The sequence below is a fragment of the Lissotriton helveticus genome, chromosome 3_2 (genome assembly GCF_964261635.1).
Source record: "Lissotriton helveticus chromosome 3_2, aLisHel1.1, whole genome shotgun sequence".
Lineage (NCBI taxonomy): Eukaryota > Metazoa > Chordata > Amphibia > Caudata > Salamandridae > Lissotriton > Lissotriton helveticus.
In genome coordinates, this window is record NC_136062.1 from 478680750 (window position 1) to 478706901 (window position 26152).

Sequence of the window (26152 nt, forward strand, 5' to 3'; positions counted from 1 at the left end):
TTAGCAGTCCTGGCTCAGAGTAGATGTATTCCGTGACTCCAGTGAGTACATCCCAGTAGTTCATGCTGAGATCCCTAGCAGTAGAGCTTAAACAACCCATAGCAGTCCTGGCTCAGAGTAGATGTATTCCGTGACTCCAGTGAGTACATCCCAGTAGTTCATGCTGAGATCCGTAGCAGTAGAGCTTAAACAACCCATAGCAGTCCTGGCTCAGAGTAGATGTATTCCGTGACTCCAGTGAGTACATCCCAGTAGTTCATGCTGAGATCCCTAGCAGTAGAGCTTAAACAACCCATAGCAGTTCTGGCTCAGAGTAGATGTATTCCGTGACTCCAGTGAGTACATCCCAGTAGTTCATGCTGAGATCCCTAGCAGTAGAGCTTAAACAACCCATAGCAGTCCTGGCTCAGAGTAGATGTATTCCGTGACTCCAGTGAGTACATCCCAGTAGTTCATGCTGAGATCCCTAGCAGTAGAGCTTAAACAACCCATAGCAGTCCTGGCTCAGAGTAGATGTATTCCGTGACTCCAGTGAGTACATCCCAGTAGTTCATGCTGAGATCCCTAGCAGTAGAGTGTAAACAACCCATAGCAGTCCTGGCTCAGAGTAGATGTATTCCGTGACTCCAGTGAGTACATCCCAGTAGTTCATGCTGAGATCCCTAGCAGTAGAGCTTAAACAACCCATAGCAGTCCTGGCTCAGAGTAGATGTATTCCATGACTCCAGTGAGTACATCCCAGTAGTTCATGGTGAGATCCCTAGCAGTAGAGTGTAAACACTCCATAGCAGTCCTGGCTCAGAGTAGATGTATTCCATGACTCCAGTGAGTACATCCCAGTAGTTCATGCTGAGATCCCTAGCAGTAGAATGTAAACACTCCATAGCAGTCCTGGCTCAGAGTAGATGTATTCCATGACTCCAGTGAGTACATCCCAGTAGTTCATGCTGAGATCCCTAGCAGTAGAGTGTAAACATTCCATAGCAGTCCTGGCTCAGAGTAGATGTATTCCATGACTCCAGTGAGTACATCCCAGTAGTTCATGCTGAGATCCCTAGCAGTAGAGTGTAAACAACCCATAGCACTCCTGGCTCAGAGTAGATGTATTCCATGACTCCATTGAGTACATCCCAGTAGTTCATGCTGAGATCCCTAGCAGTAGAGCGTAAACACCCCATAGCAGTCCTGGCTCAGAGTAGATGTATTCCATGACTCCATTGAGTACATCCCAGTAGTTCATGCTGAGATCCCTAGCAGTAGAGTGTAAACACTCCATAGCACTCCTGGCTCAGAGTAGATGTATTCCATGACTCCATTGAGTACATCCCAGTAGTTCATGCTGAGATCCCTAGCAGTAGAGTGTAAACACTCCATAGCACTCCTGGCTCAGAGTAGATGTATTCCATGACTCCAGTGAGTACATCCCAGTAGTTCATGCTGAGATCCCTAGCAGTAGAGCGTAAACACCCCATAGCACTCCTGGCTCAGAGTAGATGTATTCTATGACTCCAGTGAGTACATCCCAGTAGTTCATGCTGAGATCCCTAGCAGTAGAGTGTAAACACTCCATAGCACTCCTTGCTCTCTATAGCACTCCTGGCTCAGAGTAGATGTATTCCATGACTCCATTGAGTACATCCCAGTAGTTCATGCTGAGATCCCTAGCAGTAGAGTGTAAACACTCCATAGCACTCCTGGCTCAGAGTAGATGTATTCCATGACTCCATTGAGTACATCCCAGTAGTTCATGCTGAGATCCCTAGCAGTAGAGCGTAAACACTCCATAGCACTCCTGGCTCAGAGTAGATGTATTCCATGACTCTATTGAGTACATCCCAGTAGTTCATGCTGAGATCCCTAGCAGTAGAGTGTAAACACTCCATAGCACTCCTGGCTCAGAGTAGATGTATTCCATGACTCTATTGAGTACATCCCAGTAGTTCATGCTGAGATCCCTAGCAGTAGAGTGTAAACAACCCATAGCACTCCTGGCTCAGAGTAGATGTATTCCATGACTCCATTGAGTACATCCCAGTAGTTCATGCTGAGATCCCTAGCAGTAGAGTGTAAACAACCCATAGCACTCCTGGCTCAGAGTAGATGTATAGTGGGGAGTACATCCCAGAAGTTCACTCCTTCCATGACTCCAATCCGAAGGTGGCCCCCACATGGTCCAATAGGGAATCTCCAAGACCTCTACTGAGGTCAAAGGGCAAGTCCAGGTACAGGCATGAACGTTGACTCATTCCTAAATGAGAGGAGTCGAACATTGTCACCAAATGAAGGGGGTGCGTCTTAGAGTTCCTCTTTAGGGAATGTATGGTTGCGTTTTGAATGAAGGCAAGCAAGGCTCTGTGGAGAAAAGAGACACCCGTGCGCTTACCAGTACTGCCTGCACGCACCGGGTACTGTCAGCTGTAGTATCTTCACATATGGAGTGAATACATAGGTACAGTGTGCCAGTAACACTACTACATGCTCATGACATTTTATTACATCTCTACTACTTTCCCAAACCATGTAATTATAGTTGTGCTACCGGCCCAAGTGCCGTAGCACACAATCCAGGTAAAATTGTGTCACTACGTTATTGTCAAGAGTACTCGTCACAGCAGGAACATACGTGAGAAAATCTGCACGGCTCCTCCTCCAGCAACATTCACCCACAGCGTAAATGTTCTTAGCATCACTAGCAATGAAGCGCAGGATGAAACATAACACAAGCCCATCACACCACTACCTGCACACACGTTGTGATTACAGCTGTACTACCTGCACACTCTGCGATTATAGCTGTACTACCTGCACACACTGTGTGATTACAGCTGTACTACCTGCACACACTGTGTGATTATAGCTGTACTACCTGCACACACGTTGTGATTACAGCTGTATTACCTGCACACTCTGCGATTATAGCTGTACTACCTGCACACACTGTGTGATTACAGCTGTACTACCTGCACACACTGTGTGATTATAGCTGTACTACCTGCACACACGTTGTGATTACAGCTGTATTACCTGCACACTCTGCGATTATAGCTGTACTACCTGCACACACTGTGTGATTACAGCTGTACTACCTGCACACACTGTGTGATTATAGCTGTACTACCTGCACACACGTTGTGATTACAGCTGTACTACCTGCACACACTGTGTGATTATAGCTGTACTACCTGCACACACGTTGTGATTACAGCTGTACTACCTGCACACACTGCGATTATAGCTGTACTACCTGCACACACTGTGTGATTACAGCTGTACTACCTGCACACTCTGCGATTATAGCTGTACTACCTGCACACACTGTGTGATTACAGCTGTACTACCTGCACACTCTGCGATTATAGCTGTACTACCTGCACACACTGTGATTACAGCTGTACTACCTGCACACACGTTGTGATTACAGCTGTACTACCTGCACACTCTGCGATTATAGCTGTACTACCTGCACACACTGTGATTACAGCTGTACTACCTGCACACACGTTGTGATTACAGCTGTACTACCTGCACACTCTGCGATTATAGCTGTACTACCTGCACACACTGTGTGATTACAGCTGTACTACCTGCACACTCTGCGATTATAGCTGTACTACCTGCACACACTGTGATTACAGCTGTACTACCTGCACACTCTGCGATTATAGCTGTACTACCTGCACACACTGTGTGATTACAGCTGTACTACCTGCACACACTGTGTGATTATAGCTGTACTACCTGCACACACGTTGTGATTACAGCTGTACTACCTGCACACTCTGCGATTATAGCTGTACTACCTGCACACACTGTGTGATTACAGCTGTACTACCTGCACACACTGTGTGATTATAGCTGTACTACCTGCACACACATTGTGATTACAGCTGTACTACCTGCACACACTGTGTGATTATAGCTGTACTACCTGCACACACGTTGTGATTACAGCTGTACTACCTGCACACACTGCGATTATAGCTGTACTACCTGCACACACTGTGTGATTACAGCTGTACTACCTGCACACTCTGCGATTATAGCTGTACTACCTGCACACACTGTGATTACAGCTGTACTACCTGCACACACGTTGTGATTACAGCTGTACTACCTGCACACTCTGCGATTATAGCTGTACTACCTGCACACACTGTGTGATTACAGCTGTACTACCTGCACACACGTTGTGATTACAGCTATACTACCTGCACACTCTGCGATTATAGCTGTACTACCTGCACACACTGTGTGATTACAGCTGTACTACCTGCACACACTGTGTGATTACAGCTATACTACCTGCACACACTGTGTGATTACAGCTGTACTACCTGCACACTCTGCGATTATAGCTGTACTACCTGCACACACTGTGTGATTACAGCTGTACTACCTGCACACACTGTGTGATTACAGCTGTACTACCTGCACACACGTTGTGATTACAGCTGTACTACCTGCACACACTGTGATTATAGCTGTACTACTCGCACACACTGTGTGATTACAGCTGTACTACCTGCACACACTGTGATTACAGCTGTACTACCTGCACACACTGTGTGATTATAGCTGTACTACCTGCACACACGTTGTGATTACAGCTGTACTACCTGCACACTCTGCGATTATAGCTGTACTACCTGCACACACTGTGTGATTACAGCTGTACTACCTGCACACACTGTGTGATTATAGCTGTACTACCTGCACACACGTTGTGATTACAGCTGTACTACCTGCACACACTGCGATTATAGCTGTACTACCTGCACACACTGTGATTATAGCTGTACTACCTGCACACACGTTGTGATTACAGCTGTACTACCTGCACACTCTGCGATTATAGCTGTACTACCTGCACACACTGTGTGATTACAGCTGTACTACCTGCACACTCTGTGATTATAGCTGTACTACCTGCACACACTGTGATTACAGCTGTACTACCTGCACACTCTGCGATTATAGCTGTACTACCTGCACACACTGTGTGATTACAGCTGTACTACCTGCACACACTGTGTGATTATAGCTGTACTACCTGCACACACGTTGTGATTACAGCTATACTACCTGCACACTCTGCGATTATAGCTGTACTACCTGCACACACTGTGTGATTACAGCTGTACTACCTGCACACTCTGCGATTATAGCTGTACTACCTGCACACACTGTGATTACAGCTGTACTACCTGCACACTCTGCGATTATAGCTGTACTACCTGCACACACTGTGTGATTACAGCTGTACTACCTGCACACTGTGTGATTATAGCTGTACTACCTGCACACTCTGCGATTATAGCTGTACTACCTGCACACACTGTGTGATTACAGCTGTACTACCTGCACACACTGTGTGATTATAGCTGTACTACCTGCACACACGTTGTGATTACAGCTGTACTACCTGCACACTCTGCGATCATAGCTGTACTACCTGCACACACTGTGTGATTACAGCTGTACTACCTGCACACACTGTGTGATTATAGCTGTACTACCTGCACACACGTTGTGATTACAGCTGTACTACCTGCACACACTGTGTGATTATAGCTGTACTACCTGCACACACGTTGTGATTACAGCTGTACTACCTGCACACACTGCGATTATAGCTGTACTACCTGCACACACTGTGTGATTACAGCTGTACTACCTGCACACTCTGCGATTATAGATGTACTACCTGCACACACTGTGTGATTACAGCTGTACTACCTGCACACTCTGCGATTATAGCTGTACTACCTGCACACACTGTGTGATTACAGCTGTACTACCTGCACACTGTGTGATTATAGCTGTACTACCTGCACACTCTGCGATTATAGCTGTACTACCTGCACACACTGTGTGATTACAGCTGTACTACCTGCACACACTGTGTGATTATAGCTGTACTACCTGCACACACGTTGTGATTACAGCTGTACTACCTGCACACTCTGCGATTATAGCTGTACTACCTGCACACACTGTGTGATTACAGCTGTACTACCTGCACACACTGTGTGATTATAGCTGTACTACCTGCACACACGTTGTGATTACAGCTGTACTACCTGCACACACTGTGTGATTATAGCTGTACTACCTGCACACACGTTGTGATTACAGCTGTACTACCTGCACACACTGCGATTATAGCTGTACTACCTGCACACACTGTGTGATTACAGCTGTACTACCTGCACACTCTGCGATTATAGCTGTACTACCTGCACACACTGTGTGATTACAGCTGTACTACCTGCACACTCTGCGATTATAGCTGTACTACCTGCACACACTGTGTGATTACAGCTGTACTACCTGCACACTCTGCGATTATAGCTGTACTACCTGCACACACTGTGTGATTACAGCTGTACTACCTGCAGACACGGTGTGATTACAGCTGTACTACCTGCACACACGTTGTGATTACAGCTGTACTACCTGCACACTCTGCGATTATAGCTGTACTACCTGCACACACTGTGTGATTACAGCTGTACTACCTGCACACTCTGCGATTATAGCTGTACTACCTGCACGCGCTGTGTGATTACAGCTGTACTACCTGCACACACTGTGTGATTACAGCTGTACTACCTGCACACACTGCGATTATAGCTGTACTACCTGCACACACTGTGTGATTACAGCTATACTACCTGCAGACACGGTGTGATTACAGCTATACTACCTGCACCCACGTTGTGATTACAGCTGTACTACCTGCACACACGTTGTGATTACAGCTGTACTACCTGCACACTCTGCGATTATAGCTGTACTACCTGCACACACTGTGTGATTACAGCTGTACTACCTGCACACTCTGCGATTATAGCTGTACTACCTGCACACACTGTGTGATTATAGCTGTACTACCTGCACACACGTTGTGATTACAGCTGTACTACCTGCACACACTGCGATTATAGCTGTACTACCTGCACACACTGTGTGATTACAGCTGTACTACCTGCACACTCTGCGATTATAGCTGTACTACCTGCACACACTGTGTGATTACAGCTGTACTACCTGTACACTCTGCGATTATAGCGGTACTACCTGCACACACTGTGTGATTACAGCTGTACTACCTGCACACTCTGCGATTATAGCTGTACTACCTGCACACACTGTGTGATTACAGCTGTACTACCTGCACACTCTGCGATTATAGCTGTACTACCTGCACACACTGTGTGATTACAGCTGTACTACCTGCACACTCTGCGATTATAGCTGTACTACCTGCACACACTGTGTGATTACAGCTGTACTACCTGCAGACACGGTGTGATTACAGCTGTACTACCTGCACACACGTTGTGATTACAGCTGTACTACCTGCACACTCTGCGATTATAGCTGTACTACCTGCACACACTGTGTGATTACAGCTGTACTACCTGCACACACTGTGTGATTACAGCTGTACTACCTGCACACACTGCGATTATAGCTGTACTACCTGCACACACTGTGTGATTACAGCTATACTACCTGCAGACACGGTGTGATTACAGCTATACTACCTGCACACTCTGCGATTATAGCTGTACTACCTGCACACACTGTGTGATTACAGCTGTATGTGGGCTTTTGGCTGGGTTCTCAAACAAACTCACTGACACGGGAGTTCTGGGTAGCGAGGGTTTTATTGTTTTATATTGTCTCCTCTTTTGTACAGGTACTCTGTAGAATGGGAGCGGGTTGTCGGCGTCCTCAGCTGCTTGTTTTGCCGCTTCCTGCCATCGGAACTCCCGATGCCTTCTGGATGTTGTAGGCCTTGAATCCGCCGTGTCTCCACTCCCCTCAGGAACGCCGCCCAAAACAGAAAGAAACCAATATTAGGCTTTGGTTTAAGTGCGTGCTTGGGGAAGGGGAGTGAGGGACCACACGTGCTCTTCAAGACTAAGGTGCCGGTCAAGTGAGGGGGGGGGTTTTGGTGCACCGAAGGTCGTTGGAGGGTGTCACGGAGGTTTACCCCACTTACGGGTGGCCCACCCCGTGAACCGCGACCGTACTTGTTCTAGCCACACTTCATGTGAAGTGTGGCTGGGCGATGCGCCTTCCCGTTGGCCTCTCGGCTTGTCGCAGTAGTCAATGGTCTTTCTCCCCTCGGCTCCGGTCTCCGTCCTCCGCAGTGCCTCTCCCGCCTCCGCTGTCAGATGTTCTATGCACGTCTCCTCCGCTCCCGACCTCTTCCTCGGCTCTCCCGACTCCTCCAGCTGATGTTCCACGCTCGTCTCCTCTCCCGACCTCCTCCTCTTCTCTCCCGACTCTTCCTCGTCTGTAATCTCCGTTTCTCCGTCCTGCTCCACTCCGCTTCTCTCTCACGCCACCACTCTCCGTCTCCTCCGGGTGTAATACACACCTGAGTCTGTTTGGGGCGTTCATTTATCTCCGGCGGGCGGGTTCAGTGTCCAGCTCCGCCCAGTTAAAGTAACACGGCTCCTCCATGTTCTGTAGAGGATGTATCCGGTCGACAGGTGTTTTCCAGGTGTCTGTGTGCTGCACAAAAAGAGGGGACACAGGTAAAGGTAAGCCGGGGGGGCCCGCGTCCGGGTCCTCCCCGTCACATCCCTCCCCCCTATGATTCTCCCGATCGGGGAGAGGATAACGGGATAGAAAGTCTGCGTTGGCATTGTCCTTCCCTTTTCGGTGACGGACCTGGAACCGGAAAGGCTGCAGGGCCAAGAACCACCGCAGTACCCTCGGGTTGTTTGAAATATTCCGGCTCATCCACATGAGCGGGGCGTGGTCAGTATATAGGACGAAAGCATGCCCCTCCAGGTAATACCGCAGCTTATCTACAGCCCACCTGATCGCGAGACATTCTTTTTCAATGGTCGGGTATTTCATCTCCCTAGGGAACAGTTTGCGACTGATATAGAGTATGGGTTGCTCTATACCGGCCTCCGTTTCTTGGGATAAGACAGCCCCGATACCAAAATCGGAGGCGTCCGTGTGTAGAATGAACGGTTTTCCGAAGTCAGGGGAGGTTAGTACGGGGCTTGTGGTGATGGCTCGCTTTAGGGCCTGAAAGGCGTTCCACATTGTCGGAGTGGGGTTGTGGAGGACCTGGCTGCTAGTGTGGATTTTTAGGGTGTCTGTTAGAGGGGCAGCGATGTCAGAAAAGGAGGGGATAAACCTTCGATAGTAACCCACCAGCCCCAAGAACGCCCTCATTTCCTTCTGACTGGTGGGAAAAGGGGTATCCGCTATCGCCCTCACTTTCTCGATTTGGGGCTCAATGACCCCATGTCCCAGGACATACCCCAGATATTTGACTTTCTGAAAGCCCACTCGTGATTTTTTTGAATTGATATGAAGACCTGCTTCCATCAGCTGGTTTAGGATGTTGTGTAAATGCCTCAGATGGTCTTCCCAGGAGGGGCTGAATATAATGATGTCGTCCAGGTAGGCCGAGCTGTAGTCTTGGTGTTCTCTTAGGACCTCGTTCATCAGCCTCTGGAAGGTAGCCGGAGCACCATGAAGGGAAGCACGTTGAACTCATAGAGTCCGTCCGGTGTAGCGAAGGCAGTTTTCTTCCGATCTCCCTCTCTCAGAGGGACCTGCCAGTAACCCTTCGTTAGGTCGAGGGTACTGATGTATTGTGCGTTTCCCAGCTTCTCAATCAACTCATCGATTCTAGGTATGGGATAGGCGTCAAAGGAGGATACCGCGTTCAAGGCTCTGAAGTCCATGCAGAACCTGCTGCTTCCGTCCGGTTTGGGTACCATCACGATGGAAGACGACCATTCGCTTCGGGAGGGGCGTATAACGCCCAGCTTAAGCATCTCTTTCACTTCCTTGCTTATGGCGCTTCTCTTGGCCGCGGGTATCCTGTAGGGTCTTTGTTTCACGGTAATCCCCTCTGGGGTGTCTATTCGGTGCTCGGTTAACGTTGTGGTCCCTGGAATGTTAGAGAAGATCCGCTCGAATGGACGAAGGGTTTTCTGTAGTCTGTCCTGTTCGGCGTCGTATAGTTCGTCGTTTATCACTAGGTCGTCCAGTGTGGTTCCTTGGGCATTTTCATACTTGGTTATCAGTACCGAGGCAGGGGGGGGCTTACCCAACCATTTTTTCAGGAGGTTGATGTGAAACACCTGGGTCTTCTTCCTACTTAACTGTAACCTGTATGTTGTTTTTCCGATCGTTTCTATGACTCTGAATGGTCCTTGCCATTCGTTTTGGAATTTCTTTGCCGTGGGCGGCAACAACACCAAGGCCCAGTCGTCCACCAGTAGTCGTCGCCACTTCTTTCCTTTGTCGTACTGAGCCTGTTGCTTCTGTTGACTGGATCCTAGCTGAGTAAAGGCCAGCTCCCTTATCTTTCCGAGTTTATTTTTCAGGTTCTGACTGTACTCTAGCAGGGTTCTTGTGTCTCCAGCGTTCTCGGTCTCCCATACCTCTTTGGTCATGTCCAGGAGGCTACGGGGTTGGCGGCCATACAACATCTCAAATGATGAGCAGCCTAAGCTGCTCTGCGTTTGGCCTCTGATGACGTACAACGCCAAAGGCAGCACGAGGTCCCACTCGCTCCCATTGACCGTGAGCATCTTCTTTAGTACTGCTTTCAAGGTTCCATTGTACCTCTCCACCAGACCGTCGGTCTGGGGGTGGTACACTGACGTCCTTATCTTGTGAAGACTCAAGAGCTGACACACTTCCTTCATGACTCTAGACATGAACGGTGTGCCCTGGTCCGTCAGGACCTCTTTAGGAAACCCTACTCTGGAGAATAATTCCAGGAATTTTTCGGCAATGTTTTTCGAGGTGGGGCTTTTCAGGGGAAAAGCTTCGGGAAACCGCGTGGCATAATCCACAATCACCAGAGCATATTGATGCCCTCTCCGCGTTTTTGGGAGCGGCCCTATGAGATCCATCCCTACCCTCTCGAATGGTGTCCCAATGATTGGGAGGGGTTGTAGGGGTACGGCTGTGGGTCGGTGTGTATTCTTCCGCTGGCAAATGTCACAGGTCTGGCAATGGGCCTTTATTTCCTGGTACACGCCTGGCCAATAGAAGCTGCGGGGTACGTTCTGTGTTGTTTTCTCGCTGCCTGTGTGGCCTGCCAGTAGATGTGTATGGGCGTAGAACATGATCTGTTCCCGGAAACAGGTTGGTACCAGAAGCTGCATGGGGTCTTCGGCTTTCGCTTGTCTGTACAGAAGATCATCTTTTATCAGGAACCTGGGGTATCTCACCTGGGGGTTGTCCTGGTTGGCATGGGCCTGTTCCCATGCATTGAACAAAGTGGAATCATTAGCCTGGGCGAATCTGAAACTTCGGTCTCCCTCCCATGGAACGGTGGACAGGAGGGTCGGGACAGGCGGGGTTTTGTCTTTATGTAACTGACCCTCGAATAAGTCTAGGAAATGGGGGTTGTCGGTGCCCAGTATGAGTGACTCAGGAAGGGACCCCATCACCCCCACCTTCACCACTAACGAGTTCTTGCCCTCTATGTCAATGGGGACATATGCTACCGGGTAACCCTTCACATCCCCATGGACACATTTAATAAACACTAGGGTGTCAGGTGTTACCTGGGGAGGCAATACATAATCGTCCCGTATTACAGACTGTTTACACCCCGAATCCAATAGGGCCCTGATCACAGCCCCATTGACGGTAACACTCGCGTGATAGGCGCCTCCAAGTTCGGCGGAATACATGACAGCCTTCGGCATGTAACCGACCTCCATTGGTTCTTCACCATGCCGTTTTTGGGGGCAGAATCGAGCGATGTGGCCCCAGGCCCCACAATCGAAACACTGCGGTCCACGGAACGAGGGGCCCTCTGGGCTAACAAACCGGGGAGCCGGTAGTCCGGGAGGTGCTCGGGGCCTGCGTTCCGGTCTCGGGGGTGCTTTGTTGGTTTTTTCTGGTTCACTGGGGTGCAAGCGCGGCTGAGCACGGGCAAACGTGGCTGCCATCTCCATGGTTTGGGTGGTTGTCAAGTTGGAATGCTGCCGCAGCCACCTCTGAGTCCCATACGGCAGCGCCTCCAGGAACTGCTCCAGATATATTTTATCCATGATATCCTCTTTGGAGCTTGTGACTGGGGTTAGCCATTTGTCGGCCGCTGCTTTCAGACGGAAGAACAAGGTTTTGGGATTGTCCCCCGCTTGACCCCTTTCTTTGCGGAACCGGACGCGGTAGGCTTCCGCGTCCAAATCAAGGTGGTCTAGTATGATGGCTTTGATCTGTCCATATGGCGTCAGTCCATTGCTATTGGCCACCTGATAGGCGGCCTGTGCCTCTCCAGTTAATAGGAGTGCGAGAAAGAAGGGCCATTTATCTAAAGGCCATCCACAGGCAAGCGCCACCCGCTCGAAATTCACCATGAAGGCGTCTGGATCCTCACCGGAGGAATACTTTTGTAAAGATATACCGGCAGGTATATGAGGCGGTCTTGTCTCTCTGACGGGGATAGCACCCGGAGCGGCGGGTTGTTGTAGGCCCTCTAGTTGTGCCGCCACTGTGTTGCGGAATGCATCCCTGTCCAATTGGGCGGAGGCAAGCTGCTGCTCCACGGCCCACCCCAACTGCTCCTGTCCCTTCACCAACGCTTGTAGCATTTCTTCCATCTTAGTGTCCTGGATGGCTGCTTCTATGCCCACATTCTCCACCACTTGTGGGCTTTTGGCTGGGTTCTCAAACAAACTCACTGACACGGGAGTTCTGGGTAGCGAGGGTTTTATTGTTTTATATTGTCTCCTCTTTTGTACAGGTACTCTGTAGAATGGGAGCGGGTTGTCGGCGTCCTCAGCTGCTTGTTTTGCCGCTTCCTGCCATCGGAACTCCCGATGCCTTCTGGATGTTGTAGGCCTTGAATCCGCCGTGTCTCCACTCCCGTCAGGAACGCCGCCCAAAACAGAAAGAAACCAATATTAGGCTTTGGTTTAAGTGCGTGCTTGGGGAAGGGGAGTGAGGGACCACACGTGCTCTTCAAGACTAAGGTGCCGGTCAAGTGAGGAGGGGGGGGGGGGGTTTTGCACCGAAGGTCGTTGGAGGGTGTCACGGAGGTTTACCCCACTTACGGCCCGCCCACCCCGTGAACCGCGACCGTACCTGTTCTAGCCACACTTCATGTGAAGTGTGGCTGGGCGATGCGCCTTCCCGTTGGCCTCCCGGCTTGTCGCAGTAGTCAATGGTCTTTCTGCCCTCGGCTCCGGTCTCCGTCCTCCGCAGTGCCTCTCCCGCCTCCGCTGTCAGATGTTCTATGCACGTCTCCTCCGCTCCCGACCTCTTCCTCGGCTCTCCCGACTCCTCCAGCTGATGTTCCACGCTCGTCTCCTCTCCCGACCTCCTCCTCTTCTCTCCCGACTCTTCCTCGTCTGTAATCTCCGTTTCTCCGTCCTCCGTCCTGCTCCACTCCGCTTCTCTCTCACGCCACCACTCTCCGTCTCCTCCGGGTGTAATACACACCTGAGTCTGTTTGGGGCGTTCATTTATCTCCAGCCGGCGGGCGGGTTCAGTGTCCAGCTCCGCCCAGTTAAAGTAACACGGCTCCTCCATGTTCTGTAGAGGATGTATCCGGTCGACAGGTGTTTTCCAGGTGTCTGTGTGCTGCACAAAAAGAGGGGACACAGGTAAAGGTAAGCCGGGGGGGCCCGCGTCCGGGTCCTCCCCGTCACACTGTACTACCTGCACACTCTGCGATTATAGCTGTACTACCTGCACACACTGTGTGATTATAGCTGTACTACCTGCACACACGTTGTGATTACAGCTGTACTACCTGCACACACTGCGATTATAGCTGTACTACCTGCACACACTGTGTGATTACAGCTATAAAACCTGCACACTCTGCGATTATAGCTGTACTACCTGCACACACTGTGTGATTACAGCTATAATACCTGCACACTCTGCGATTATAGCTGTACTACCTGCACACACTGTGTGATTATAGCTGTACTACCTGCACACACGTTGTGATTACAGCTGTACTACCTGCACACACTGCGATTATAGCTGTACTACCTGCACACACTGTGTGATTACAGCTGTACTACCTGCACACACTGCGATTATAGCTGTTCTACCTGCACACACTGCGATTATAGCTGTACTACCTGCACACACTGCGATTATAGCTGTACTACCTGCACACACTGTGTGATTACAGCTGTTCTACCTGCACACTCTGCGATTATAGCTGTACTACCTGCACACACTGTGATTACAGCTGTACTACCTGCAGACACGGTGTGATTACAGCTGTACTACCTGCACACACGTTGTGATTACAGCTGTACTACCTGCACACTCTGCGATTATAGCTGTACTACCTGCACACACTGTGCGATTACAGCTGTACTACCTGCACACACTGTGTGATTACAGCTGTACTACCTGCACACACTGCGATTATAGCTGTACTACCTGCACACACTGCGATTATAGCTGTACTACCTGCACACACTGTGTGATTACAGCTGTTCTACCTGCACACTCTGCGATTATAGCTGTACTACCTGCACACACTGTGATTACAGCTGTACTACCTGCAGACACGGTGTGATTACAGCTGTACTACCTGCACACACGTTGTGATTACAGCTGTACTACCTGCACACTCTGCGATTATAGCTGTACTACCTGCACACACTGTGCGATTACAGCTGTACTACCTGCACACACTGTGTGATTACAGCTGTACTACCTGCACACACTGCGATTATAGCTGTACTACCTGCACACACTGTGTGATTACAGCTGTACTACCTGCACACTCTGCGATTATAGCTGTACTACCTGCACACACTGTGATTACAGCTTTACTACCTGCAGACACGGTGTGATTACAGCTGTACTACCTGCACACACGTTGTGATTACAGCTGTACTACCTGCACACTCTGCGATTATAGCTGTACTACCTGCACACACTGTGCGATTACAGCTGTACTACCTGCACACACTGTGTGATTACAGCTGTACTACCTGCACACACTGCGATTATAGCTGTACTACCTGCACACACTGTGTGATTACAGCTGTACTACCTGCACACACTGTGTGATTACAGCTATACTACCTGCACACTCTGCGATTATAGCTGTACTACCTGCACACACTGTGTGATTACAGCTGTACTACCTGCACACTCTGCGATTATAGCTGTACTACCTGCACACACTGTGTGATTACAGCTGTACTACCTGCACACTCTGCGATTATAGCTGTACTACCTGCACACACTGTGTGATTATAGCTGTACTACCTGCACACACTGTGTGATTACAGCTGTACTACCTGCACACTCTGCGATTATAGCTGTACTACCTGCACACACTGTGTGATTACAGCTGTACTACCTGCACACTCTGCGATTATAGCTGTACTACCTGCACACACTGTGTGATTACAGCTGTACTACCTGCACACTCTGCGATTATAGCTGTACTACCTGCACACACTGTGATTACAGCTGTACTACCTGCAGACACGGTGTGATTACAGCTGTACTTCCTGCATACACTGTGTGATTATAGCTATACTACCTGCACACACTGTGTGATTATAGCTGTACTACCTGCACACACTGTGTGATTATAGCTGTACTACCTGCACACACGTTGTGATTACAGCTGTACTACCTGCACACACTGCGATTATAGCTGTACTACCTGCACACACTGTGTGATTACAGCTGTACTACCTGCAGACACGGTGTGATTACAGCTGTACTACCTGCACACACGTTGTGATTACAGCTGTACTACCTGCACACTCTGCGATTATAGCTGTACTACCTGCACACACTGTGTGATTACAGCTGTACTACCTGCACACACTGTGTGATTACAGCTGTACTACCTGCACACACTGCGATTATAGCTGTACTACCTGCACACACTGTGATTACAGCTGTACTACCTGCACACACTGTGTGATTACAGCTATACTACCTGCACACTCTGCGATTATAGCTGTACTACCTGCACACACTGTGTGATTACAGCTGTACTACCTGGATTCCATCCATCACGGTCGCTCCCCCAGCTCTCCTCTCGCTCCACAGAAGCCCTGTGCTAGCTGCCTGCCTTGCCTGCCAGAATTCCAGCTGACTGCCGTCCTGCTACAGCGCATGCATCGTCTCTCTGCGCTTGGTATCGTTTTTGCCCGCATTTCTGTTCCGAAATTATTTCATCACGTTTGAGCGCTTGTTAGCGTTAGAGCGCGCATTGCTACATTAGAATTTTAATCTATTGTCTAAAGCGGCGATTGTGTTTGTAGGCGAAGCGTCTCCTTAGTTACTTAGTAACTAGATTGTTTGAGTGAAGCTTCGGCTGTGCCCCACTTTCGATTCCACTCTAGGCGGCCATTTCGACTTGTTTGTTGTTTTCACCCGTGTCTCCTCCCAGACCCCGCCTCCCTGCTGACCCTCCCACGCTCCGCCCCCTCCTCTCACCATTTATGGCCAATGCCTCCACGCGCAGCGTCCACGCGCTACGGCCACGCCGAAGGTGCGCCAAAGGTAAGCCCGTCTACGCCCGTCCGCGCCTGGACCGCGCCCAGCGCCAGACCCCCTGGTCCTCGTGAAGTCCACCCCTCCCGCATTACTTATGATGCCACCACCCTCCTAGCCCTTAACCCCGGCCGCTCCCCCAACTGCGTCCAAGCTGCTCCTGGCCACACCCATGGACCCTTTTCCTGCAACTCCTGCAAGTTCGACGGCACCAAGAACTACTCCTCATCTACGAACACACAACAGATATCCGACCCCAACCACCTACAATGCATCCTGCTCAACACCCGATCGGTCCACAGGCACGCCATTGACCTATGGAATCTACTCGACACCATCTCTCCGGACGTCGCCTTCCTAACAGAAACATGGATGAACGCCTCTTCTGCCCCAGACATCACCATTGCCATCCCGGAAGGCTATAAGATCATTCGCAAGGACCGTACCGGCCACACAGGAGGAGGCATCGCTATCGTCCATAAGAAATCCATCCGCATCTCAACCAGCTCAGACGTCAATCTCGCCAACTCTGAACACCTTCACTTCCAGATCCACATCGACCCCAAGACCACACTCAGAGGCACCCTCCTTTACAGGCCACCAGGACCCCGCGCACAATTTAGTGAAGACATCACGGACTTCATCACTCCACACGCTCTCCCCTCCGAGGACTACATCCTTTTGGGAGACCTCAACTTTCACCTTGAAAAGAACAACGACCGCAACACCTCCACCCTTCTGGACAACCTCGCCAACCTCGGACTTAAACAACTTGTCACTACCTCCACCCACATCGCAGGTCACACACTCGACCCTATCTTCACCTCCAGCAAACATGTTTCCTTCAGCCACACCACAGCTCTCCTTTGGACTGACCACAGCTGCGTTCACTTCACCTACAACAAGCCCACATCCAACAACCACCCCCAACCCACTCTGCAAAGAAACTGGAACAAAATCACCATCGACCAGATCTCCTCATCGCTTCTTCAAAAGCCCCCCGCCCACTCCTCAAACCCAGACCAAGCAGCCACCAACCTCACCCAATGGTTATCCAACAGCGCCGACATCCTAGCACCACTGAAAAAACGACAAATCAAACTAGGCAGCAAGAAGGCCTCCTGGTTCAACGATGACCTTAAGAAATCTAAGAAACTCTGTCGCTCCCTTGAGAAGGCCTGGAAAAAAGACCCTAACACCAGCACCAAGGACACCTTCAAAAACGCCACCCGCATTCACCACCAACTAATCCGAAATGCCAAGAAAGTAGCCTTCAAGGACCGTCTAGATAATAACGCCCACAACAGCAAGGAATTATTCAACATCGTCAAGGAATTCACCAACCCCTCAGCCAACTCCAACGACATCACCCCCTCTCAAGCCCTCTGCGACTCCCTAGCCTCATTCTTCCACAACAAAATTGCAGACATCCACAACAGCTTCGACAACCAACCTGGAGACCAACCCTCCCAATCCCCTGCAGGAACCCCACCCCCCCTGAACACCCTCAATGACTGGTAGCCAATCTCCACTGAGGACACCATCCGTCTGATGAACTCTATCCACTCAGGATCCCCCACTGACCCTTGCCCTCACCACATCTTCAACAAAGCTGACGCCACTATTGCACCGCACCTCCGAGACGTCATCAACTGCTCCCTCAACTCTGCAACCTTCCCGGAAAGCTGGAAACATGCCGAACTAAGCGCCCTCCTGAAGAAACCCACAGCTGACCCCACCGAACTCAAAAACTATCGCCCTATCTCACTCCTTCCATTCCCGGCCAAAGTCATCGAGAAAGCTGTCAACAACCAGCTCGCCGCATTCCTCGAAACCAACAAATCCCTCGACTCCTCACAGTCTGGCTTCCGAGCAAAACACAGCACTGAGACCGCACTCATCGCAGCAACAGACGACATTCGAACTCTACTGGACAATGGAGACACAGTCGCCCTCATCCTCCTCGACCTCTCCGCAGCCTTCGACACAGTCTGCCATAACACCCTTCTACAGCGCCTCAAAAACATCGGAATCCAAGGAAAAGCACTGGAATGGATCACCTCGTTCCTCTCCGGAAGAACCCAGAGAGTCCGCCTTCCACCTTTCAAGTCAGAGGCCACTGAAGTCATCTACGGCGTACCTCAAGGGTCCTCACTCAGTCCCACCCTCTTCAACGTTTACATGAGCCCCCTCGCGGCCATCGCACGCCAACATAACCTCAACATCATCTCCTACGCCGACGACACTCAACTGATCCTATCACTCACCAGAGACCCTAACACGGCCAAAACCAACCTACACGAAGGAATGAAATAAGTAGCCGAATGGATGAGGCACAGCCGTCTGAAACTGAACTCTGACAAAACAGAAGTCCTCATCTTAGGTTCCTCCCCCTCCGCCTGGGACGACTCTTGGTGGCCAGAGGCCCTTGGAAAAGCACCCATCCCGACGGACCACGCACGGAACCTGGGCATCATCCTAGATTCCTCACTCTCGATGAACAGACAAGTCAACGCCGTTTCTTCATCTTGCTTCAACATTCTTCGCATGCTCAAAAAAACATTTCGCTGGATCCCTTCCGAAACTAGAAAAACAGTCACCCACGCTCTGGTCACGAGCCGACTGGACTACGGAAACACCCTCTACGCCGGCACCACCGCAAAACTCCAGAAAAAACTACAACGCATCCAGAACGCCTCAGCCAGGCTCATATTAGACATCCCGCGTAAAGAACACATCTCTGATCACCTGAAAAACCTCCACTGGCTCCCCGTCAATAAGAGGATCACTTTCCGGCTCCTAACCCACGCACACAAAGCACTCTACAAAATCGGACCCGAATGCCTCAACACACGACTATCCTTCTACACCCCCTCCCGCCAGCTAAGATCCTCCAACCAAGCCCTTGCCACTGTACCCCACATCAACAAAACCACCATGGGAGGTAGATCCTTCTCCTACCTAGCAGCTAAAACTTGGAACTCACTTCCCACTGACCTTCGCCTTACTCAGAACCACCTAGCATTCAGAAAACAACTCAAAACGTGGATATTCGACAAGTAACTCCCCCTTCTTCAAGCGCCTTGAGACCCTCTGGGTATGTAGCGCGCTATATAAATCCTTTGACTTGACTTGACTTGCACACTCTGCGATTATAGCTGTACTACCTGCACACACTGTGTGATTACAGCTGTACTACCTGCAGACACGGTGTGATTACAGCTGTACTACCTGCACACACGTTGTGATTACAGCTGTACTACCTGCACACTCTGCGATTATAGCTGTACTACCTGCACACACTGTGTGATTACAGCTGTACTACCTGCACACACTGTGTGATTACAGCTGTACTACCTGCACACACTGTGTGATTACAGCTGTACTACCTGCACACACTGCGATTATAGCTGTACTACCTGCACACACTGTGTGATTACAGCTGTACTACCTGCACACACTGTGTGATTACAGCTATACTACCTGCACACACTGTGTGATTACAGATGTACTACCTGCAGACACGGTGTGATTACAGCTGTACTACCTGCACACACTGTGTGATTACAGCTGTACTACCTGCACACACTGCGATTATAGCTGTACTACCTGCACACACTGCGATTATAGCTGTACTACCTGCACACACTGTGTGATTACAGCTGTACTACCTGCACACACTGTGTGATTACAGCTATACTACCTGCACACACTGTGTGATTACAGATGTACTACCTGCAGACACGGTGTGATTACAGCTGTACTACCTGCACACACTGCGATTATAGCTGTACTACCTGCACACACTGTGTGATTACAGCTGTACTACCTGCACACACTGCGATTATAGCTGTACTACCTGCACACACTGCGATTATAGCTGTACTACCTGCACACACTGTGTGATTACAGCTGTTCTACCTGCACACACTGTGTGATTACAGCTGTACTACCTGCACACACTGTGTGATTACAGCTGTTCTACCTGCACACACTGTGTGATTACAGCTGTACTACCTGCACACACTGTGTGATTACAGCTATACTATCTGCACACACTGTGTGATTACAGCTGTACTACCTGCACACATTGCGATTATAGCTGTACTACCTGCACACACTGTGTGATTACAGCTGTACTACCTGCACACACTGCGATTATAGCTGTACTACCTGCACACACTGCGATTATAGCTGTACTACCTGCACACACTGTGTGATTACAGCTGTTCTACCTGCACACACTGTGTGATTACAGCTGTTCTACCTGCACACACTGTGTGATTACAGCTGTTCTACCTGCACACACTGTGTGATTACAGCTGTTCTACCTGCACACACTGTGTGATTACAGCTGTACTACCTGCACACTGTGTGATTACAGCTGTACTACCTGCACACTGTGTGATTACAGCTGTACTATCTGCACACACTGTGTGATTACAGCTGTACTATCTGCACACACTGTGTGATTACAGCTGTACTATCTGCACACACTGCGATTATAGTTGTACTACCTGCACACACTGTGTGATTACAGCTGTACTACCTGCACACACTGTGTGATTACAGCTATACTACCTGCACACACTGTGTGATTACAGATGTACTACCTGCAGACACGGTGTGATTACAGCTGTACTACCTGCACACACTGCGATTATAGCTGTACTACCTGCACACACTGTGTGATTACAGCTGTACTACCTGCACACACTGCGATTATAGCTGTACTACCTGCACACACTGCGATTATAGCTGTACTACCTGCACACACTGTGTGATTACAGCTGTTCTACCTGCACACACTGTGTGATTACAGCTGTACTACCTGCACACAGTGTGATTACAGCTGTTATACCTGCACACACTGTGTGATTACAGCTGTACTACCTGCACACACTGTGTGATTACAGCTATACTATCTGCACACACTGTGTGATTACAGCTGTACTACCTGCACACACTGCGATTATAGCTGTACTACCTGCACACACTGTGTGATTACAGCTGTTCTACCTGCACACACTGTGTGATTATAGCTGTACTACCTGCACACACTGTGTGAGTACAGCTGTTCTACCTGCACACACTGTGCGATTACAGCTGTACTACCTGCACACACTGTGTGATTACAGCTGTACTATCTGCACACACTGTGTGATTACAGCTGTACTACCTGCACACACTGCGATTATAGCTGTACTACCTGCACACACTGCGATTATAGCTGTACTACCTGCACACACTGTGTGATTACAGCTGTTCTACCTGCACACACTGTGTGATTACAGCTGTTCTACCTGCACACACTGTGTGATTACAGCTGTACTACCTGCACACTGTGTGATTACAGCTGTACTACCTGCACACTGTGTGATTACAGCTGTACTATCTGCACACACTGTGTGATTACAGCTGTACTATCTGCACACACTGTGTGATTACAGCTGTACTACCTGCACACACTGTGTGATTACAGCTGTACTACCTGCACACACTGTGTGATTACAGCTGTACTACCTGCACACACTGTGTGATTACAGCTGTACTATCTGCACACACGGTGTGATTACAGCTGTACTACCTGCACACATGTTGTGATTACAGCTGTACTACCTGCACACTCTGCGATTATTGCTGTACTACCTGCACACACTGTGTGATTACAGCTGTACTACCTGCACACACTGTACCTGCACACACTGCGATTATAGCTGTACTACCTGCACACACTGTGTGATTACAGCTATACTACCTGCACACACTGTGTGATTACAGATGTACTACCTGCAGACACGGTGTGATTACAGCTGTACTACCTGCACACACTGTGTGATTACAGCTGTACTACCTGCACACACTGCGATTATAGCTCTACTACCTGCACACACTGCGATTATAGCTGTACTACCTGCACACACTGTGTGATTACAGCTGTTCTACCTGCACAGTGTGATTACAGCTGTACTACCTGCACACACTGTGTGATTACAGCTGTTCTACCTGCACACACTGTGTGATTACAGCTGTACTACCTGCACACACTGTGTGATTACAGCTATACTATCTGCACACACTGTGTGATTACAGCTGTACTACCTGCACACATTGCGATTAAAGCTGTACTACCTGCACACACTGCGATTATAGCTGTACTACCTGCACACACTGTGTGATTACAGCTGTTCTACCTGCACACACTGTGTGATTACAGCTGTACTACCTGCACACACTGTGTGATTACAGCTGTACTACCTGCACACACTGTGTGATTACAGCTGTACTACCTGCACACACTGTGTGATTACAGCTGTTCTACCTGCACACACTGTGCGATTACAGCTGTACTACCTGCACACACTGTGTGATTACAGCTGTACTATCTGCACACACTGTGTGATTACAGCTGTACTACCTGCACACACTGCGATTATAGCTGTACTACCTGCACACACTGCGATTATAGCTGTACTACCTGCACACACTGTGTGATTACAGTTGTACTACCTGCACACACTGTGTGATTACAGCTGTTCTACCTGCACACACTGTGTGATTACAGCTGTTCTACCTGCACACACTGTGTGATTACAGCTGTACTATCTGCACACACTGTGTGATTACAGCTGTACTACCTGCACACACTGTGTGATTACAGCTGTACTATCTGCACACACTGTGTGATTACAGCTGTACTACCTGCACACAGTGTGTGATTACAGCTGTTCTACCTGCACACACTGTGTGATTACAGCTGTACTATCTGCACACACTGTGTGATTACAGCTGTACTACCTGCACACACTGTGTGATTACAGCTGTACTATCTGCACACACTGTGTGATTACAGTTGTACTACCTGCACACACTGTGTGATTACAGCTGTTCTACCTGCACACACTGTGTGATTACAGCTGTACTACCCGCACACACTGTGTGATTACAGCTGTACTATCTGCACACACTGTGTGATTACAGCTGTACTACCCGCACACACTGTGTGATTACAGCTGTACTACTCGCACACACTGTGTGATTACAGCTGTACTACCTGCACACACTGTGTGATTACAGATGTACTACCTGCAGACACGGTGTGATTACAGCTGTACTACCTGCACACACTGCGATTATAGCTGTACTACCTGCACACACTGCGATTATAGCTGTACTACCTGCACACACTGTGTGATTACAGCTGTTCTACCTGCACACACTGTGTGATTACAGCTGTACTACCTGCACACACTGTGTGATTACAGCTGTTCTACCTGCACACACTGTGTGATTACAGCTGTACTACCTGCACACACTGTGTGATTACAGCTATACTATCTGCACACACTGTGTGATTACAGCTGTACTACCTGCACACACTGCGATTATAGCTGTACTACCTGCACACACTGTGTGATTACAGCTGTTCTACCTGCACACACTGTGTGATTACAGCTGTTCTACCTGCACACACTGTGTGAGTACAGCTGTTCTACCTGCACACACTGTGCGATTACAGCTGTACTACCTGCACACACTGTGTGATTACAGCTGTACTATCTGCACACACTGTGTGATTACAGCTGTACTACCTGCACACACTGCGATTATAGCTGTACTACCTGCACACACTGCGATTATAGCTGTACTACCTGCACACACTGTGTGATTACAGCTGTACTACCTGCACACACTGTGTGATTACAGCTGTTCTACCTGCACACACTGTGTGATTACAGCTGTTCTACCTGCACACACTGTGTGATTACAGCTGTACTACCTGCACACTGTGTGATTACAGCTGTACTACCTGCACACTGTGTGATTACAGCTGTACTATCTGCACACACTGTGTGATTACAGTTGTACTACCTGCACACACTGTGTGATTACAGCTGTTCTACCTGCACACACTGTGTGATTACAGCTGTACTACTCGCACACACTGTGTGATTACAGCTGTACTACCTGCACACACTGTGTGATTACAGCTGTACTACCTGCACACACTGTGTGATTACAGCTGTATTACTCGCACACACTGTGTGATTACAGCTGTACTACCCGCACACACTGTGTGATTACAGCTGTACTACTCGCACACACTGTGTGATTACAGCTGTACTACCTGCACACACTGTGTGATTACAGCTGTACTACCTGCACACACTGTGTGATTACAGCTGTACTACCCGCACACACTGTGTGATTACAGCTGTTCTACCTGCACACACTGTGTGATTACAGCTGTACTACCTGCACACACTGTGTGATTACAGCTGTTCTACCTGCACACACTGTGTGATTACAGCTGTACTACTCGCACACACTGTGTGATTACAGCTGTACTACCTGCACACACTGTGTGATTACAGCTGTACTACCCGCACACACTGTGTGATTACAGCTGTACTACTCGCACACACTGTGTGATTACAGCTGTACTACCTGCACACACTGTGTGATTACAGCTGTATTACCCGCACACACTGTGTGATTACAGCTGTTCTACCCGCACAGTGTGATTACAGCTGTACTATCTGCACACACTGTGATTACAGCTGTACTATCTGTACACACTGTGTGATTACAGCTGTACTACTCGCACACACTGTGTGATTACAGCTGTACTACCTGCACACAGTGTGATTACAGCTGTACTACCCGCACACACTGTGTGATTACAGCTGTACTACTCGCACACACTGTGTGATTACAGCTGTACTATCTGAACACACTGTGTGATTACAGCTGTACTACCCGCACACACTGTGTGATTACAGCTGTACTACTCGCACACACTGTGTGATTACAGCTGTACTATCTGAACACACTGTGTGATTACAGCTGTACTACCCGCACACACTGTGTGATTACAGCTGTACTACCCACACACACTGTGTGATTACAGCTGTACTACTCGCACACACTGTGTGATTACAGCTGTACTACCTGCACACACTGTGTGATTACAGCTGTACTACCCACACACACTGTGTGATTACAGCTGTACTACTCGCACACACTGTGTGATTACAGCTGTACTACCCACACACACTGTGTGATTACAGCTGTACTACTCGCACACACTGTGTGATTATAGCTGTACTACCTGCACACACTGTGTGATTACAGCTGTACTACCCGCACACACTGTGTGATTACAGCTGTACTATCTGCACACACTGTGTGATTACAGCTGTACTACCCGCACACACTGTGTGATTACAGCTGTACTACCCGCACACACTGTGTGATTACAGCTGTACTCAGTACAATGTGTAGCAGATCTGCCCACTCACCATCTAATTGCAGATGTCCTACCTGCCTGAGGTGTGAGGACTGGGAGCAGCTCTGCAGTGTGCACAGATGTGACTGCAGCTGGCATTCTGCATGCAGCATAGGCACTGCACCATGTGAGTAAGGTGCAGAGGAAGCACATCTGGGAGATGGTACATCAGGGGCAGCATTAGTAAACCTCACCCCAGGCACAGAAACATGGACCCAGCATGAACATCCATGTGGCGATAGCAGCGGCGCCATCTGAACCATGTCCGCAGGAACAGAATGACAGCGTGAGTGCTGCAATCACGAGGGGTTTAAAGGGTACAGAAGTCGTTTCACTAACTGTGTTAGATGGTACCTGGCT

The 26152-nt window shown here is 49.3% G+C and overlaps 1 protein-coding gene across 12 annotated transcripts in view; it reads left to right on the top strand.

The window, feature by feature from the left end:
* Positions 1-26152, top strand: part of DGKZ (diacylglycerol kinase zeta) — an 818573-nt gene that overhangs the window by 533951 nt on the left and 258470 nt on the right. The gene's annotated exons all lie outside the window — the stretch shown is intronic.